The sequence below is a fragment of the Camelus ferus genome, chromosome 10 (genome assembly GCF_009834535.1).
Source record: "Camelus ferus isolate YT-003-E chromosome 10, BCGSAC_Cfer_1.0, whole genome shotgun sequence".
Taxonomy (NCBI): Eukaryota; Metazoa; Chordata; class Mammalia; order Artiodactyla; family Camelidae; genus Camelus; species Camelus ferus.
In genome coordinates this window covers 22,437,611-22,455,212 of record NC_045705.1, presented here as the reverse complement: position 1 = coordinate 22,455,212, position 17,602 = coordinate 22,437,611, and the positions used below count along the sequence as shown (strand labels likewise).

The window sequence follows — 17,602 nt, the reverse complement described above, 5'->3', positions numbered from 1 at the left end:
ACTGGGTTTGTATCTGCTTGGGGCTGTTACAGATAGTACTGCTTTCACATTTTTGTGCGTGCCTTTGGGCTATATACATATATATTTTTAGCTCTGTATACATAGGGGCAGAACTGCTGGGGGACAGGGCATAAATATTTTTACCTTTGGTAGATTGTCCCAATTTACACGCCAACCAAGAGGGTGTGAGAGTCCAGTATTAATACAAATCCTTGCCAGCACTTGATATTTTTGGCCTTTTAATTACAGCAATTCAGTTAAGTGTGTAGCGGCATCTCTCATTGTGGTTTTATTTTTCATATTCATGGTGACTAATGAAATTGCACACCTTTTATATTTATTGGCCAGTCAGATATTCTCTTCTGTGAAGTACCCCGAACAATTTTTGTCCTTTTTCTAATGTATTTTATATATACTTATTTTATTTCCTATTAATCTGTAAGACTTCTTTATCTATTACGGAAATGAATTCTTTGTTGGGTAGGTATATTGTAATTACATTCTCCCATTCTGCAGGTTGCCTTTTTACAGTCTCTGGAATCTTTTGATTAACAGAAATTATTAATGCCTTTAAACTCTTTAATTTGAATAATTTTAGACTTACAAAAACTTTAGACTTGCAAAAATAATGGAGTTCCTGTGTACCCCTCACCCAGCTTTCCCTAATAGTAACACATTACATAATCATAGTGCAATTACTGAAGCCAGAAAATTAATATTGTCACAATAATATTAACTAATAATCTACAGACCTTAATCTCATTTTGCTAATGGTCCACTAGTGCTATCCTTTTTGCAGTTCAAGATCCAATCTAGAATTCCCACATTGCCTTAAACTGTCATGTCTCTTCGGTCTCTTTCAACCTGTAGCAATTCCTCAGTCTTTCCTCTTCTCTTATGACCTTGACACTTTTGAAGAGTTATTTTGTAAAATGTGCTTCATTGGGGTTGGTCTGATGTTTTCATATGATCATTAACACCATTCTAAGCACTAGTAACTATAAAGGTGGTCTCTAAGAAGTTTTGATTTATTGGTTGGGATTTTTTTGTTACTCTTTTTAGCCTTCAGTTCTAAATTCTGATAAATATTTACAGTCATGTCACCACTACCACAATCAACATATAAAACAGTCCTATTAATCCCTTAAAATTCCCTTTGTAGTCAGCTTCTTCCCTCCCCCAAACCCAACCCCTGGCAACTACCTGTTGCTAATCTCTGTAGTTTTGTTTTTTCCACAATGCCATAAAAATAGCTTTAATCTCTCTTGGATGAATACCTAGGCATGAAACGACTGGGTTGTATGGAAAGTGTGTGTTTACCTGTATGTATGAGTAATTGCCGAACAGTTTTTCAAAGCGCTTGTGCCAGCAATATATAAGAGTTCCGGTTTCTTCACATCCTCAGCAGTACGTGATACTGTAGTTTTTTGCTCAGCCTTAGTTGACGTTATGCATTTGGGAAGTAGCAAGAATCCTGTGATGTGATTTTGTGCTTCTCAGTGCGTCACATCAGAAGGCACATGATGTTGATATGTCTTATTATGTCCAGGTTGACTTTGATCATTTGGTTAAAGGTGGCTTGTGCCAGGATTCTCCAGGGAAAAGTTACTAGTTTTCCCTTTGTAAGAAATAAGTATTCCGTGGGGAGATACTTTGAGACTATGTAAATATACTATTTCTCATTGTACTTCCACCCACTAACTTTAGAATCCCTCGTTGATTCTTGCCTACAATAAGTATTAGTATGCTGTTTGCCTAGTAATAATTTTCTACTTCTAAAATTCCTTCCAAATTCATTAATTGGAAATTCTGCTGTAAGGAAGGCTGTCCTTTTGCTTCCATTTATTTATTCAGGTGTACCAATATAGGTTCATAGTCAACTGGAACCAAACTTTCTTCCCGCCATGGAACCAAAGGGCTGGGACATGACAGGAACTGGAATGCTAAAACTTTTTCAGAAACGAAGAGTCTGTTGTTCAGGGAGATGGGTGCTGAAGCCCCCTTCACCATAAATGGCCAGGTTCCAAAGCTCTAAACTCAAAACCTGCCCCACCAGCACTCCCACATGCCAATCCATCCTCCCCTAACTCATGAAAGTGTGACCAAATAGCAGACTGGGGAGACAGATATGAGCCCCCTGCTTTCTGTCTCCCTCCTGATCTACCTCACAATAAAGCTCTTTAATTTTCTTTCCCAAAAAAGAATTCGTAGACATTTATTTTATTCTATGGGTTATATTCTCTTTCTTTCATATTTATTTTGTTCCTCAAATTGTCCCAGATTTAATCAAGAGGAGCTCTTTCAAGTTGGTTCTTGTGCCTTTTCAACATCACCCATCCCTTTATTTTGGGGGGGGGGGGTGCTATTCCTTCCTTTCTGGTTCCATATGATGCTCCTTGCTTACCTTGTATTTTTCCTGTCCAAGCCCTAGACTCAGTCATTTTTCCAAGGCTCCCTGGCTCCTTGAATTATAGGCTGGTACTAGATCTTGATGCTAGATGTGCTTATTGCTACTAGGGTGTCATTACTTCTAGGCTCTTTCAAGAAGTAGTATGTACACATCACATACACACATATCTATGCATTTGTGTGTGTGTGTTTATTAAAAGCCATGAATTCATGCTGATACTATAGATTCTATTCAACACTACAGAGTTCATTTAATCCTTCCCATTTCTCTAACTTTTATCTTCTGATAGTGAAATACCTGGCTGTCATGATCTACAATGTGTTTATTTATTTGCTCAAACATTATACACACATAAAATAGTTTCAGAATTCCTAACCCATACCCTTTATAAGAAATACGTTTACTTAACTAGAGTACAGTATTTACACACAGTTCTTTTTGTCTTTAGCTTTACAGAATATAACCATAATCCTGTTTTCCAAACTAACTTAAGTTCGCTCTTTTCTCTCCCACCCACTGCCTTCAGTGTGATTATGCTATTCAAGAAGTTGTTAGTCTTAAAATAGTCATATTGTCTTATTCACCAGTATAGCTTTAGCTCTTAGAAGACTACCTGGAACATAATAGATGCTCAGGTGATATTTCTTGAATGAATGAATGAATTAGCCTATCTTTCTGTTTGGCCCCTAAACATTAACCCTGTCCCCATACATACATTCAATCCTTTATTGCCTCTACCCCATCCTTAACTTTCATTTACCAACAAAATAGGACTCTTTTGGCAAAGATCATCACTACCAATGATAAAAGATGACTCCATTGAGGAAAGCTTTCTGCAAGAAGTGGAATCTGACATGGTCCTCAAAGAGACGCAGGGAGCTGGGATGTGAGATACCATCTAGCAATGAGTTCAAGTGTTAGACTATTAAAAACCAAACCAAAACAAAAAATCCAGACAAAAACATTCAAAAAATAAAAGCACTTAGATATTATTAGCTTTCTAGTGCCATGTAACAAACACTTAGCAGCTTAAAACAATACCCACTTACTATCTCACAGTTCTGTAGATGAAGAATCCACGTAGGCACCTCTGGGTTCTGCTCTGTGTACTCAAAAGTTGAAGTCAGGCAGCTGACCCTTATCCGAAGGTTCTGGGGAAGATTCCACTTTCAAATTCATTCAGGGTGTTAGCAGAATCCTTGAGGTTGTAGGACTGAGATCTTTGTTGCTGGCTGGCTGTCAGCTGCCACTCATATTCATTCCTACACAGCCCCTCCATCTTCAAGTGAGAAACAGATGTTAAATCACTTTTGCTCTTCGAATCTGACTTTCTCTTCTGCCTTCCTCTTCTACTTTGAAGGGCTCATGTGATTGCAGTGGGCCCACCCAGTTAATCTAGGATAATCTTCCTATTTTAAAGTCAACTGGTAAGTAATTCCAACTGCAGAGTTCCTTTTCCCATGTAACATAACATATTTGTGGATGTAATGCCAGGTGCAAAGGTCATGGGGGCCAAAATTCTGTCTACCACAAATGTAAACAACACATGGACAAAACCAGCTCTTGGAAGGAACTGAAGGACCCTAAGCACAGGCTCAGTGTTTATAAAAAGGCAACTACCCTTTTGATTTTGCAGACAAGTTGTACCTTCATCTCTTTTTTTAGATTTTCATTGTCTTCTTAGAATACAAAATTTTATGTTCAACTGGTTAGAGATAACCAGGATCTTAATCATTTTTCAAAGCATGATGAATATGCATTGAACCCCCTCACTGCGAAGCTTTTTTAAACTCTGCCTGGAGCTGTTATTAATCCAGGGCTAATGGATCTACTCTAAACGGTAATTTTCTTTCAGCTTCTCAAACTGTGATCAACAGATGGCTTACAAATGCAGACTCACAGGGCACCCAGTGAATCAGAATTGCTCCTGTGAAACTGCAGTCTGTATTTCTAGCTCTGTCTCCAGGTGATCAAGTTTGAACCACATAGCTCTCTTCTTCCTGCTGTGCTGTGGGAAGACTTAACCATCCCAGGTATCACGAGGAGACCCCAAACCATTTTCTAAGAGAAACGTAAGGAGACCTAACAGTTTCTAGCTCATGAGGAAGCCACCTTGACTTCCACATTAAGTCAGAGGCATGTCTCAAACCTTAGGGATGAAGCCTCGAGCAAGGAAGAGGGAACTGACACAGATGAGTGAGTGCATGCTCTGTACAGGGAAGCAGGTTCTCCACCTATGCAGACAGGCAGGCGGACGGACACACGGTATACATTTCCTTCATTTCATGATTTGTCCTGAGGCTGGCCTGTCTGACTTTGTAGATGGGGTTCTTCCCTTGCCTGATAGTCAGGAGAGAGCTTTCTGTCCATCTCCTCTGAATTCCTGCTGCGTCCCAAGAAGCAAAGCCAAGCCTGGTGGCAGCTTCAGCCTCAGGAGTGTCACAAGCACTGGTGCCTCTGGATTTACTGAACTCCTGCCTTGAAGAAAAACAGGCTGGGTTTTATTGCATCCCATTTATCCTGCATGCTCCCTGCCTGCTTTGCCCACTCATCTCTTACCCAGGGTTGCCGTAAAGCACATTGGCATAGATGTGGGTGCAGGGAGCAGCTACTTGGAGGTGCGTGGGGATGTGTGAATTCAGGGCTGTCACCTCATTCCCCATTTAGGGAGCTGGCCAGCACCTGGGTGATTTTTCTGGATTTGCCAAGCACACATCTGAAGCTGAGAGCGGCGACGAGGTGGCAGGAACTAGGAGGCAGCTGGGTGCTGTGCAAAGAGGACTTTGGAGACAGCTGGGCCTAGACTTTGAACCCACACCTGCCACACCTGTGCGGATATAGGGAAGTCAATCTCCCTAGGCTTCATTTTTATCATTAAAAGACAGGACTTTGACAGACACGTGAAAAGATGCTCAACATTGTCAATTATCAGAGAAATGCATATCAAAACTACAATGAGGTATCACCTCACACCAGTCAGAATGGCCATCATTCAAAAGTCCACAAATGACAAATGCAGGAGAGGGTGTGGAGAAAAGGGAACCTTCCTACACTGTTGGTGGGGAGTAATTTGGTGCAGCCACTGTGGAAAACAGTATGGAGATTCCTCAAAAAACTAAAAATAGACTTAACATATGACCCAGCAATACCACTCCTGGCATATATCCAGATAGAATTCTAATTCAAAAAGATACATGCACCCCAGTGTTCACAGCAGCACTATTCACAATAGACAAGACATGAAAGCAACCTAAATGTCCATCAACAGATGAATGGATAAAAAAGATGTGGGGTGTGTGTGTGTTTATGTATGTGTGTGTGTATATATATATATATATATATATATATATATCTGTGTATATCTATATATAAGATGTGGTATATATCTATATACCTATCTATATCTATACCTATACAATGGAATACTACTCACCCATAAAAAAGAATGAAATAGTGCCATTTGCAGCAACGTGGATGGACTTAGAGATTATCACATTTAGTGAAGTAAGTCAGAGAAAGACAAATATCATATGGTATCACTTATATGTGGAATCTAAAATATGATACAAATGAATTTATTTACAAAACAGAAACAGACTCAGAGATAGAAAACAAATTTATGGTTACCAAAGGGGAAAGGGGAGAGGGATAAATTAGGAGTTTGGGATTAGCAGATACAAAATACTATATAAAAAACAGATAAATAACAAGGTCCTACTGTATAGCACAGGAAACTATAGTCAATAGCTTGTAATGACCTATAATGGAAAAGAATATTTCTATATATTCTTTTTCATATAACTGAGTCCCTTTGCTATACACCAGAAACAAGCATAACATTGTAAATTAACTATAATTAAAGAAGGGCTTTAATCTATTTCTTGCAGATTTGTTTTTGGATTAAGTGAAATAATATTAAAGCGTCTGTTAAGATGCTTGTCATAGTGTAGGCCGTCATTGTCAGGGCCTTTCTTCCACCATTAAAAGCCTGCTTGGCAAGGTAATTAACTGCTCAGTGCCTCAGTTTCCTCATTTGTAAAGCAGGGACAATAATCCTCACAGGGTTGTGGTGAAGCTTAAATGAATCAATATATGCAAAGCTCTTTATCGCAGTGCTAAGCACATAGAAAGTTTTCAGGCAGCGTGAGTAAGAAATGACATGCCTGCCTTGTGTTCACAGCTCATTTGCATTCATAAGGAGATGCCATGGAGAAAGCTAGAAACCCAGGACCCCAAAATAGGCCCAGTCTCCCTAAGGATAAAAAAATAATAACTACCTTTGTGATTTTGCAGACAAAGCCTCCTTTCGTTTTTGGAATGGAAGAGCCCTTCCTCGCAGAGGACGCCCAGCTAACTCCTCTGTCTTTCTGCATACATTCAAGCATGCAGACAAATTATATTAACTATCTTTTGCAGCATAATAAAATACTCCCAAAGTGAGTGGTTTTAAACAAACATTTATTACCTGTAGGTTTCTGGGGATCAGGAATCTGAGAGCAGTTTAGTTAAGTGGCTGTGGTTTAAGGTCTCTCATTAGGTGGCAGCCAAGGTTTTGGCCGGGGCCACTGTCATTTGAAGGCTTGATTGGGACTAGTGGATCTGTTCCCAAGGTAGTCACTCATTTGGCTGTTGGCAGGAGGCCTCAGTTCCTTGCCATGTGGGTCTCCCAAGAGGCTGCTGGATCATCTTAAAACCTGGCAGCTGGCTTCCCACAAGCAAGGTGAAGAGAGAAAGATGGAAGCTGCTGTATCTTTCATGACTTAGCTTCAAAATGAACACATGATCCTTTCTGCACTATCCCATTCATTAGAAGTCAGTCACCAAAACCAGCCCTCCCTCAAGGGGAGAGGAATTAGGCTGCATCTTTTGAGGGAGTGTTAAAGAATTTGAGGACATATTTAAAAATGAGCCAGTGTCTTTGTTCTTTGCCCCTTTAATTACCCAGTTTACCCCTCGTGGAAAAAGATGTGAAATTCCTGATTTCCAGCAGAGTTGAAAATAGGCCTAGAAATGGAACAGAAAATGGTTATGATTCAAACCATAAACTCTTATTGAGTGCCTTCTGTGTGCCACATCCTATGTTGTGCATTAGAAATAAAGAGGTGATAAAAAAAAAAAAAGAGAGATGATGAATGTAAATCTCTGCTCTAGAGGAACTGCTGTCTAATGGAGAGACAGAGAGGTAAAGAGGAAGTCAGTAAAATAGCATAGGCATTTATCTCACTCCTCATATTCCATTTCTATATCCTGTTCTTTCCCAGGACTTAGTACAATGGTATTTTCTCACTTATTTGCCTGTCTCCTTGTTTATTACTGTTTTCTTTCCACTGTGTCCCCAGAGTTTAGCCCAGTTGCTGCTCCGCAGACATGTCCAGTAATACTTGTCAATGAATAGCTATGATGTGGTAAACATGGTGAACTATGGCAGCAAGGAGGGACACCTACCCCAGCCTGCAAGGAAGGCTCCCTGGAGGAAGCAATCCTGCGTTGATTGGAAGTACGAACAAGAGTTAGCAAGGAAGGGTGTCCCCAGGAACAAAGGGAGTCCAGTGCATTCAAGGGACTGCAAACACTTTGTGTGCTGGAAGCAAGAAAGGGGTGGGGGTCTGGGAAGTGGAGTGGAGAGAGGGTTGAAGAGGGAATAGTGAGAGATGAAGGTAAAGTTACAGCGGAATCTGGTTACTGAGAACCAACCTTATGAGAAACTCTGAGGAGTATGGACTTGATCTTAAGAGCAACAGGAGAACTATTGAAGGTACTGAAATAGGGGAATGACAAGGTCAGGTGTTTTTGATATTCTAGCAAGAATTTGAAGGGTCGCCTGCTCTATGGTTTGAGCTAGATGGGGGCTACAGGTGCCCCAGGAGCTAGAGTCCAGAGGTTACACTGCAGATGTTATTCTAGTTCATCTTTCTGCAGTGGGCACAGCCCCTCACCCTCATCTAGCCTAGGGGCAGGGACAGGAGGATGGGACAGCAGCTTCCCCAGGCTCATGAGGCCAGGCCTCGTTGGGGCCCCACCCAATGGCCCTCATAGCCTGCAAAAACCAAACCCTGCTCCTCCTCATTCCTGGCTCCAGAGAATGAGCTGGAAAACACATTTTTCCCTGCAGCCAGAGAAAATGCGCTGCTTCCTAGGATCCCCCCACTGGAATCATCCATGGAACATGCAGAATAACAGAAAAGCAGTTTTCTCTTGGAAACATATGGAAAACAGTTTGTTTGCTTGGAGGAAAATCATAACTTGTTGGTTTTCTTCCCCCCGGAGGAAAATTCAAAACTCTCACATATTTAGTCTTTTCAATCCCTTGTTTGTCTTGTGCTTTTGAACCAAAATGCAAGCCTGGGGAGAGCGGTGCCCGTTGATGAACAGGAAATCTTGGAGGGTTAGTTCCACTGGCCAAAATACAGGAATTCCTAACTCAAACTGTCCATTCATTGTCTCTAAGGCAAGAATGGGGTCATTAGGCCACAAAGCCAAATGACACATCTTTTGCAGAAGGAAAGATGTCACTGATTATATAGTGTGTACACGGGGTGGTTGTGGGGAGCAGAATGATAGATAATGGTGAAGTGTGAAAAATCCAAATGTGATCTCCAAAGCAGTGTTGAAATAATCCTCCCTTTGGAGATCTGATCTTCCCAGTTAAGATGGAAACAAAAGAAAATGGCCTGTTTTTCATTTGGTTCACTGGTCCAGAAAATGGGCCCCAGGAAGATGAGACAGAGCAGGGTGTTTGAGGTGAATAAAAAGAGCCAGGAGGCATTCGCTGGGGATTTCTTTTGCCCAAGAGCCTCGTCAGTCTGGGTTTCCCCTCCCCGGAGTTCCCACAGAGCTGCCTTCTTCGTCTCTTTAGCATCTCTCTTTGAACAACCTCAGAAGCTCTTTTCTTGGTACCATGCGAAACTATATGCAGGAATTCAAAGATACATTCTGAATGATGATTTATGCAAGGTTATCCACAGCCTCCCCTCCCCACCAGTAATTCTTCCAGAGAACATTTAGCAGATTTGGAAAAAGTATACGAAATTCCCCAGAGAACAGTGTGCATCTTCACTGTGGGTGAATGTAATTCTGATCATTCTCTGAATGCTCAAAGCTTTACAAACTAAGGAACCCAAATGTGCAAAAAACTGCTTGCCAGCTTCTGAAGAGAAAGTTGATTACTCCGAGGCGGGAGCAGGAGTGGGTGGAGAAGATGGAGACTGATTCTCTGGATAGGCCATTTGAATTGCCTGTGGCAATTTCAGAAGTAGCACATACGTGAGCCAAATGAATCACATCCTACTCCTTAAAAATCATCTTGCTAAGCACCTCGTATGTGCCAAGAGGTTTACTCAGTGCTTGTAAAGATTTGCAAAACAACAACAAAAACAACAAAACACGGCCAGTGAATCTTAAGCAACGGAAACACATGAGGTAAGTCCCACATTCAGTCTAGCTTTTCTGCCATGGGACACGTTCCAAATGGCAGCATGGGAAACTAGATATTAAAACACAGCAGTGGACTCACTGGGTGGAGTCAACAGAGTCCAGAGTTCAGGCTGCTGAGGTGACAGGAATTGGGGTAGGGTATTAAAGAGGAAAGAACTGAACAGAGAAGTTTTCCCAGAAACCTGCATTCCTGTCACCTGCAGGCGTTGGCCAAATACAAAGCTGCACATGTGCAAGGCAAGACCCTGTATGGCTGGGCAAAGAATAGCTACTGAGGGACGATGAGCTGGTGGAGATTCTCGAGGTTACACAGTGATGGGGGGCACTGGGCTTCTGGCCAGTCTCGGTGTAGATATGTTACTGAACACTCTGGGCACTGAGCTGAGACCCCAGAGAGGCCAGTCCAAGGAACAGGGCTACTCTAGTCCTAGCACATGGACTATTCTTGACCCATCTTAACGAAGCTTAAAAACAAGCTTCAGCAGGATCAAAATGAGCCACAAATAAATTAAACACTTGTCAAAGTAATACTCACACTAATATGCAACCTTCTTTCAAAAAAACAACATAACCCAAACTCAACGTTGTAGCACTCATAATGTCTAGCATGCCAAAAAATTAATAGACGTGCAAAGTCACAAGAAACCATGACCCATAACCAGGAGAATAAAGTCAATAGGAACAGACCCAGAGATGACACAGATGTAGTCAGTAGCAGACAATGATTATAAAGCAGCCACTGCAAATAAATTCAAGAATTTAAAGGAAAAGATGGATATCTCAATATAGAAATCTCAGTGGAGAAAGGGAGACTTTAAAAAGAGACAAATGGAAACTATAGAACTGAAAAACACAATTTATGAAATGAAAAATTCACGAAATTGAACAATGTAAAAAAAAAGATTAGTGAACTTGCAAATAGATCAACAGAAATTATCTAAACTGAAGCAGAGAGGGAAAAAAGGCTTTTTAAAAATGAACAAAGTCTTGGTGACCTGTGGGAAAACATTAAGCAGTATTAAAGTGTAAGTGGAGTCTTAATAGGAGAAGAGAGGGGAAAAAATGGGGCAGGGGGAAAAATGGGGCAAGGAAAAAAAATGGAAGAAATAATGATCAATATTTCCCCAAATTAGGTGGCAAAATATCAACATTCAGATAAGTGAAAACTCAACGAAATGTATTCAAGATAAGCACAAAGAGAACCATACCGTGTATTATCATAATCAAATAGCTGGAAAGCCAAAGATAAAGAACATTTAAAAAGCAACCAAAGGACAAAAAGATAGGTTACATACAAAGGAATAATGATAAGAAATACTGCTGATTTCTCCTTAGATGTAAAACCAGTCAGAAGATAATGGGATAACATTGCTGAAGTACTAAAATAAAAAATAAACAAAAACAAAAAGTTCTCAATCAACCTAGAATTCAGTATCTGGCAAAAACAGTGTTTTTAAAAAAACAAGGTAAAATAAAGACATTTTCAGATAAGCAAAAGTTGGATTAATCACTAGCAGGCATGCACTGCAATAAATAGTAAAGGACGTTCTCCAGGCAGAAAGACAATGATTCCATATGATATTAGATGTATACGAAGAGGAGTATGAGAAATAGAAAATATGTGGCGTACAGCTATAACAGATATTCTGATTTTTTTGTAGTTTCTTTAAAAGGCACTTGACTGCTTAACCAAAAACAGCGGCAAAGTATTGTGAGGTAAATAATCTGTGTAGAAGCAGAGTGCATAGCTGCAGCAGCACAAGGGATGGGAAGAGGGAAAACGAAAGCATATTTTGCGAGGCGGTTACATTATATGTGAAGTGGTATAAAGTTAACTCATTATCACAGGGAGACTGTCATAACTGAAGTATGCTTATTTTAATTCCCAGGGCAACTGCTTAAAATTAAAACAAAGAGGCATAGCTAAAAAGCCAATAGAGAAGATAGAAAGGAGAAGGTAGAAAACATTTAATTAATCCAAAAGAAGGAAGAAAAAGAGGGAAATAAGAAAGAGAGCATAAATGGGGCAAAGAAAAAACAAATAGCAAGATGGTGGAATTAAACCAATCAAATCACTGAGTGCATTATATCTAAATGGACTAGACAATCTAATAAAAAAGCAATTACTGCCAGACCAGATTAAAAAATGAGACCCAATTATATGATGTTTATGAGACACTTTAAATATGAAGACACAAACAAGCTAAAAGGAAAAGAATAGAAAAGGACAACCATGTAATGATTAATTGTGAAAACAGAGTGGGGCTATATAGCAGACAAAGTCAAGAACAGTACTAGGGATAAAGGGGAACATTACATAATGACAAGAAAGTCAGTTCAGTAAGAAGACGTACAACTCCTGAATGTGTATACACCCAATAATAGGCTTGGAAATGCACGCTTGCAAAACTGACGGAATTGAAAGGAGAAACAGACAAATCTACAATCAGAGTCAAGGAGGTTTACCCTCTTCTCTCAAGAACTGATAGATGTTATATAAATATATAAAATATAAAACATCAGGAAAGATAGAGGATTGTCAGCAAACTTAACCTAATTGGCATTTTATCAAACACTAATCAGCAATTGCAGAGTATGTATTATTTTCAAATGTACGTGGAACAGTCAGTAACACATTTCAACACACATCTCAATAAATTTCAAAGGATTATAATCATAAGGGGGTATTCTTTGACAATAAGAGAATTAAAAATCAAGAACAAAAAAGATCTTTGGCCAATTCAGATATTTTGAAATTAAGCCAACGTTTCTAAATAACCCCTGAATCAAAGAAGATAGCACAAGAAAATAAGAAAATATTTTGACTTGATGACAAAACCATCACATTTGTGAGATTCAGCTAAAAAAAAGTGTTTAGAGTAAAATTGATGGTCTTAAATGCTTACACCAGGAAAGAAGAAGGGTTAAAATCTATTAAGCCTCCATCTTAAGAAACTAGAAAGAATAAATTATACACATAGTAAATAAGAAGAAATGATAGAGTGTAATAAAAAGTAATGAGTAATAATTTTAATAATAATAATCAGTCAAATAAAAAGTAGACAAACAATTGAGGAAATCAACAAAACCAAAAGTTATCTTTGCAAAGAGCAACAAAATAGATAGACAACCCCCCCCTTCCCAGCTAGGCTAATCGGGAAAAAAAGAAACAAGACAAGCCACCAGTGCCAGGAGTGAGAGGGAGAACACCGCTGCAGACTCTGCAGTCACTGGGAGACAAATGAAAGACTGTGTCTAACGATCTCATGTCCATAAACTAGAAAATTTAAGTTAAACTGATAAATTCTTTAAAAGACACAAACTGTAAAAGTCAAAAAATAAGAAGTATAAGATATGAATAACTCTATATCCGCTAAAGAAATTAAATTTGTAATTAAGAGCTTTGCCACAGGAAAGTCCAGGTCCACATGACTTCGCTTGTGAATTCTGTCAAATATTTAAGGAAGAAGTAATACCAATAATATACAAATTTTTCAGAACATTGTGGAGGAGGGAACAGTTTTAAACACATGTTATGAGACCTATGTAACTCAAATAAGGAGCTGTGGACATTAAGTACATTACAAGGACATTGCAAGGGAAGAATTACAGATCCATATCCTTTCTGTGTCTATATGCAAAATGTCTTAAATTAAAGAAATTTAATATATGAAAAGGATATAATACCTCATTACCAAGTAGAGTTTATTCTAGCTATGCAAGATTTGTTTAACATTAGAAAGATTGCAAGAAAAGAGGTCGATAAACAAAAATCAACTGCATTTATATAAAAGAGCAACAAACAGATGGGAAAAAAATGAAAACTTCAATATCATTTACCTAGCATCCCCAAAATTAAATACCTAAGGATAAAGATAATGAAATCTATATAAGACTTTTATGTAGAAAGCTAGAAAACCCTGCTGAGAAATATTAAAGATCTGAATAAATAGATATTTCATGTTCAAGGATGGGAAGATTCAGCATTGTTAAGATGTCAGGTCCCCCCACTTCATCTATAGAAAAATATCACAATTACCATCCCAGTAGGCTTTTTTGGGGGGAGGGTATAAATTGACAAGCTGATTCTAAAATTTATGTGGAAACGCAGAGGTCCTAGAATAATCAACTAATCTTGAAAAAGTACATAGTTGGTTGACTTACACCACCTGATTTCAAATCTTACTATAAAGCTACAGTAATCAAGATAATGTGGTGTTGGTGTAAGAATAGATACACAGATCAATGGAACAGATTGGGGAATCCAGAAATAGATCCAAGTATAAATGGCCAATTAAGTTTTCATATCAAAACTAAGGCAATTCAATAAGGAAAGAAAAATCTTTTTTTTCTAAGTGCCAGAATAATTGGGTATTTATATGGGGAAAAAATGAATCTTGATGCCACCTTACGATATACCCCCAAATTGGTTCACTATAGATCATAGGCCTAAATTTAAAAGCTAAAACTATAAAGCCTCCAGAAAAGACATAGGAGAATATCACCCCTAATTTGAGAAAGGCAAAGATTTCTTAGAAAAGACACAGGAAGCACTAGCCATAATAGAAAAATGTAATAAATTGGATCTTATAAAAAAGTTAAAGCTTTTCCTCATTGAAAATACCATTTAAAAAGTCAATAGGAAATCCATATGGTAGAAGAAAACATTTGCTTCTACAATCTGACAAAGAATCTAGACTATATAAAGAACTCCTACAACCTAATAATAAGCCAATCAATTGTGAATAATTTCTATTCCCTATTATTTGAAAAAATCATAGCTGGTACTATAACCAGATGCTCCGCAACTTCAGACCCCACTGTGTATCTTCTCTCTTCTCCTGGTTCAGCAGGAAGTGGGTAGGGAGCTTGCCAGCTCTTATTCAGGGTTCGTTGACCTTGGAGTTCTTGTAAAGCTCATTTTGAGAGGCAAATATCTGGCTAATTTAAGGCTGTCAGCAGCTGGGAATCTCTGTCTACGGGTATGCATCTCTGTGTTGCCAAGGAGAGAAAGAAACTTCTTGTGGCAGCTGGAGTAGTAAGTGGCTCCTGTGTACCAAGTCCTGCACGTTGGAAACTTACTCCCATAATTATACTTACAGAGCAGGTCCTTTGAGTATTCTTAGAGCTTTGAGGAAGGAGATAGTCACTGGAAATTACCAGAGTTGGTGAGCTAGAAGATGGCCTGGGAGTGTATTCAAATAAATCCCCCTGCTGAGAAGCCTCTTGTTAATTCATCGATTCATCTATCTATCTATCTATCTATCTATCTATCTATCTATCTATCTATCTATCTATCTATCTATCTATCTATCTATCTATCTATCTACCTACCTACCTATCTACCTATCTACCTGTCTTCTTGACCGCACTTTCTTAGATCCTGGGCATTTTCACGTTTTGCATAAGCTAGACCGCATGCAGCTGGATGCACTTACATGGTAGTCAGCCCAGCTTGCTGAAGAGCAGACCTGAGGCACAGCTCACCGTGGGCTGATCCTCACTTTGTGATTAAGCTCCTACTTGCTGGGTGACACTGGAGAACAAAAGCATCCACTCATTCGTTCCCACATGCCTGAACCTTACTCCATCCATGCAAAAACAAATTATGGAATCCTGTCCTAATGTGGGACAGAGGACATCTCTAGTTTATTCTTAATTGTCCTTCTATGCAAATTTTTATTTTTCTTTCTAATTTGTCATGTGAGAAAAGTTAAATTAGCCTGAACATGTGGGAACAGACTAATTTTGAGCTCTTCACTTCCTTCCCTTAGGCATTTAAACAGTTCTATTTTTTGGAGAAGATTTGTTTGGCAAGTCGAAGAAAAGATATGAAGTCTGGGGGATGGGTGAGGTAGGTTTTTAAAGATAGAAGTACCAGAGCTGCCATCTGAGGTCTCAAATTAGGATGGGAAGCACATTCTCTACAGCTATATCTTACCATAATTGAAAGTTTAAAACAGAGTGGATTTGATTTGAATCGAGAGACTGCAATTAAATTTATTTTTCTAAGAAGTGCACTCTTAGTACATAATATAGCCTTAATGCTTGCTCTTCACAACTAACTTGGAGAACAGGGTATATTTCATTGTGCATATATTTCATTTTAAACAGTATGTTTCATTTTAATGTAAAAATTTTTGAGAGGCAACAAGGTACAGTAGGAAATGCGTTAGGCTTTCGGACGACCTGAATTCTCACTCCTCTCCCAGCTTCTTATCTGCTGGGGTGACTTCACATAAGTCCATTACCTCTCTGAGCCACAATTTCATCTTCCATAAAAGAACAACCTCTGCCCACTCTGCCTAATCTACAGGGCCACTGAGCTCAATAAAGGGAAGGTGCTTGGTAAATGTGAACTGTTCATAGGATTCACAGGATGGGTTAATTGGGAGCAGGGGCCACCATTCCCAGCAGCCATCAACCAACTTGACTTTGACAGGTTCAGGGAACTGGACTAGTCTGGAATGTGGTAAGAACCACAGCCATAGGTTCATCTGAAATGGGCTTCCTGACTCCGCAGCTCTGACATATGTCACAACGTACATAGTGGGAGGGTAAGTTGGCATTGCTTTTGGAGGGCAGTTTGCATTCTTCATTAAAATTGGCATAAATACACTTACACTTCTAAGAACCTATCCTGCTCAGATATCTTTACAAATGCATAAGAATGACCATAGGTTGTTATTGACTATTGCTGATTGCTAGGTTCTAGTTTCTATGTAGGTGTTCATTCATTTAATCCTCACAACAACCCTCTGAAGCTATTATCTCCATTTCTCAGATGAGGAAACTGAGGCACAGAGAAGAAGTAACCTACCCACCAGTCACAGAGCTGGTAGGTGGCCATCTTAGTCCATTTGAGCAGCTATAACAGAATTTCCAGTCTATGGATAGCTTATTAACAACAAAAATGTAGTTCTCCCAGTTCTGAAGTCTGAAGCCCAATATCAAGGTGCCAGCGTGGTTGAGCTTCTGATCAGAGCTCTCTCTCTGATTCATAGAGGGCCACCTTCTTGCTGTGTCCTCATATGATGGAAGGGCAAGGAACTGGGTTGTTAGGGCACTAATCTCATTTATGAGGGCCCCACCCTTATGACCTAATCACCTCTGATCCACCTCAGCTCCTAATTCTATCTCATTGGATCATACGAATTTGGGGGGCCACAACCATCCAGTCTATAGCAATGGCTCACCTGAGACCTGAAGCTTGTGCAGTCTGGCTCCAGATCCTATACGTTCAGCCACTGTGCAGCTATGAGTCCAAGGTTTGTAGTCTGAAGCTCAAGCAATTTTAGAGAGCCTCTTTTAAAAAAAATTACATATACAAGTCAGGCACAAATGTGAATATTTGTTTATAATGAGAAGAGAAATTATAAAAAAATTGCAAAATCTAAAAAGCTGATAAATACCCTACCCATCACAAAATTCAGAAATTAACTGCCTGTTGCACCCTCATAATGTTTTTTCTCTTACGTTTTAATTTTGGCTGTATACTCTGATCACTCCTTATTTCTACGATGACAATTTTAAATTTTTTTAATAAAGAGAACAGGAAGATAATTCAGTCTTGGGTCCTATAGCATGGTAAACTTGAATTTTTTTTTTTTTATTATTGATAGCTTTGATGCATAAAACATGCTACTGCCCACAGGCATCCTCACTGCTTGTAGTATTTGTAGACACTTGCGCACTACAAAGACAGAAATTTTGATATATTCTATTCCCCATGATTCCCATCAAAAAAGAAATAAATAT

The 17,602-nt window shown here is 39.1% G+C and overlaps 1 long non-coding RNA gene across 1 annotated transcript in view; it reads right to left on the bottom strand.

Moving 5' to 3' along the window:
• Window positions 1-17,169, bottom strand: part of LOC116666346 — a 47,184-nt gene extending 30,015 nt beyond the window's left edge. The window contains exons 1-2 of the long non-coding RNA XR_004323154.1: window positions 17,041-17,169; window positions 3,460-3,689 (exon numbers count right to left, since the gene is read on the bottom strand). This is a non-coding gene — a long non-coding RNA (uncharacterized LOC116666346). The remainder of the gene's footprint in view (window positions 1-3,459; window positions 3,690-17,040) is intronic.
• Between the last annotated feature and the right edge of the window lie 433 nt (window positions 17,170-17,602).